We start from the raw sequence: 3709 nt of genomic DNA on the forward strand, positions 1-3709 counted from the left end.
TATCTGTTAAAAAACGTAAAGTACAACATTTCTCTATTATGCTTGGAACGGCTTTAGCAGTGTTTGGTATCAAATGAAAGGTTTTGACGAGTACTATTGACAAAATGATTTGTTTTATCACATATCCAAAATGGCAGTGAATGAATTTACAGGGCGAAGTATAATAAATAGAGCCAAAGCAACGTTCTGGTTAGTTAGTATAACTTATAGCATTGCTTTGATTTGCTAGTGATACGGCGCATTTTGATTGGTTAAATTCTCAAAGGAAGGCTAGCTTACGTGTTAAAACTTGTAATTTTTGCGATATTTTGGTTCAAAGCTGTTCGAAACTGGTATGTTATTTTATCAATTAGTGAAACGATGTTGAAGAAATAAAATACAATAAAGGAATATGTCGTTTTATTTGTGTGCACCACCACACCTACCGACGCTTCATCTTTTCCGTTAAATCAAATTCGAATGTATAGGTTATAAATAACAAAGACATATTGTTCTTTTAATTTTTTATTGCCAAAGCTTGTATTACTAAAACAGGCTACATGTATCAACTAAAATAAGACACAATAAATTCATCATTCGACTTCTTGCGATACGCATCAAACGGTTTTAAAAGGTCCTTCATTTTTCGTCCGGAACATTGGTTCATAATGTAATATACGCAATACAGCCCGCATATTTTTGAATCCGTATCCTGTATTTGACTGAAGTTCATCCAATAACGCTTCTTTAACGCTTGCTCAAAATGAACTTTGTAGTGCTCCGGTCTATTACCTAGTGAATCGAAAAATTCATCGGGCCCTCTTTTTGGAAAATAAAAGACCACCCAATGTTTTCCTGATCCCTGGCTCGTGTCTGTATTCGAAATGACGTATTGTCCTCTACGTATTTGAAGTTGGTCCGCGGCGCATATTGTCACAGGGTACTCTTTTAACATTTCCTCGAGTTCGTAGTTATTCATTTTAAAATGTATAGGTGTTCCAATCTATAGTATCTTGGGTCATGCTTTCGCGATATTTCTTACGTCTTGGGCTGTCTAAATCACGACTCAAAGATGTGTCCATTTTATCCCTATGTCGCTTCAGATCACTATGCTTTCGTGACTGTCTTATTTCCGACCTAGCAATATCAACCGCTTGGGCTACGGGTGTCACAAGTTTTACTACGGGGAGATCTTCCCCTTTTTGTTCTTGTTTCATTGCTTCCCTTTCTCGTTCCTCTTTTAATTCGGCCATTTTTCTTCGATATGCACCGCTTCCTACAAAGTAACGGTCCATATGATCAGGCCGTACGTATCCGTCCCTCAGGTCTTTGAAATGTTGTATCCATTTTTCAGGGTCCGGTTTATCCGGGACCCATTTTTCTTGTTTATAATCGTACACTTCTATGGAACCCATTTTGACACGGTGAAAGTTAAAGCACGCCAATCCTTCTTACAACGTTCATTCATCATCATCCGATTCTTGATCGTCATCACTTTCTTTATTATCCTCCATTGAATATTCTCCTTTGGTTTTATGATCGGGCCACAACTCAACAAAAAGGTCTTTTCCAAGGACAATGGCTTGCCGAATAGATTCTTTGACAGTCATCCCTTGCTGATTTTTAAGTTTCTTAGCCGACTGTATAATCTGCTGTTGAGTAGGGTCGTTTTGTAGCTCATAAAAGTCAATTAGAAATCGGGCATAATTTTGTCTCAGTCTCTTTCTTAGTTCAGGCAGCACGTCATTAGCGGTGTGACGGTACGCTTCTTCAAAAGAGAGCCCTTGTTCCGTATAGTTGTTAACTTTAGCTCTGAATTGTTCTTTAATAGATTGTCTGAGAGGATACTGAAAACGCTTATCTCATATCTCACGGCGTGATCGCTCTTCTATAATCTCAACTTTTCTACGTTTACCTGGAGGTCCCTTGATCAAAGATCGTTTCTTTACAAAGCTTGTGTCATTATTTCTATTTCCTGTTACAACATCACTATCATCATCATCATCATCATCATCATGGTCATCATAATCCTCCTCCTCATCTTTATCCTTGTCATCATTTTTGTCAGATAAGTATCCTTCTCCATTGAAATAGTCTTCTTGTTTATATTCATCATTCGTTCGTTTTCTCTTTTCTGGGTTGATCGCCTCGAACATGTTTTCGCGTAAACGGTGTTGTTCTGGAGTGCTCGATTTTAAGTCTATTACCAAATAACCGTGCGGTCTTGATGTCGCTCGTTCAAACCGTTTCATAAAGATGTTACTAGACGAAGGGTAAATTCTTCTCGCAAATGTAGCAACTTGTTGTCTGTCAATAGGATTATTAAATAGCACCAGATACTGCGTATTCAAAGCGATATCTCTACAAGCTTTACCTTGAGGAAACAAATTTTGGGTGAGATATACGACAGATATGTTCCTGTGGTGACTGCCCTTGGTAAAGAGTTTCAGGTTTCCTTGGTTTAGCTTCAGTCATCAAGTCGTCAAAGACCAGCAGGTTCCTTCGACTAACATTTATATATTGGGAATCGTTTAGGTAGTCTGGAATACCGTGTACAAATTCGACCCCGGGAATTTCACGCCGAAGTTCATCATACAATGGTTGCCATTGTCCAAAACACCATATGATACGCTGAGGCTGAGGTCTTACAAGATTTGATGATAACAGTTTTCTTGTCCATTCAGTTTTTCCACTACCACTTGGTCCTGAAACGACCTTAGAAAATGGATGTTGAAACGTGGTCTCTCTTGAGATGCCCCATGCTTGTAATGGCGGTAAAAAACTGTCAGTGGCTTCGTCATTTCCGTGGACATAACGTTGATGTCTCCGCATGTTGTCGATCTAAGAGAAAGACTGATGGCAAACAGGACACTGATGCATTTGTGAAACCGATGTAAGTATCTTTTATCAAAAAGACGCTGCTTTATTCTGTTTGCCATTCTTACGCTTTCTTGGGACAGAGGAGAAGGAAGAGAAGGAGGAGGAGGAGGAGTGGAGGAGGAGGAATGGAGGAGGAGGAGGAGGAGGAGTGGAGGAGGAGGAGGAGCGGAGGAGCAGGATGAGTGAAGGAGGAGGAGAAGTGGAGGAGGAGGAGTGGAGGAGGAGGAGGAGTGGAGAAGGAGGAGGAGGAGGAGGAGTGGAGGAGGAGGAGGTGTGGAGGTGGAGGAGTGGAGGGGGAGTGAAGGAGGAAGAATGAAGGAGTGAAGGAGGAGGAGTGGAGGAGGAGGAGGAGTGGAAAAGGAGAAGGAGTGGAGGAGGAGGAGTGGAGGAGGAGGAGGAGGAGGAGGAGGAGTGGAGGGGGAGTGAAGGAGGAGGAAGAGTTAAGGAGTGAAGGAGGAGGAGTGGAGGAGGAGGAGGAGGAGGAGTGGAGGAGGAGGAGGAGGAGGTGGTGTAGGTATATACAGTAACCTGTAACCCCTTCAGTCATGGTTAAATTTACTTTTGACTTATATGCGTGTGATCCCTGTGTGACCAATCAAAATGCGCCGTATCGCTAGCAAATCAAAGCAATGCTATAAGTTATACTAACTAATCAGAACGTTGCTTTGGCTCTATTTATTATACTTCGCCCTGTAAATTCATTCACTGCCATTTTGGATATGTGATAAAACAAATCATTTTGTCAATAGTACTCGTCAAAACCTTTCATTTGATACCAAACACTGCTAAAGCCGTTCCAAGCATAATAGAGAAATGTTGTACTTTACGTTTTTTAACAGATAGGTAAGGT

This window comes from Mercenaria mercenaria, chromosome 17 (assembly GCF_021730395.1).
Source record: "Mercenaria mercenaria strain notata chromosome 17, MADL_Memer_1, whole genome shotgun sequence".
Lineage (NCBI taxonomy): Eukaryota > Metazoa > Mollusca > Bivalvia > Venerida > Veneridae > Mercenaria > Mercenaria mercenaria.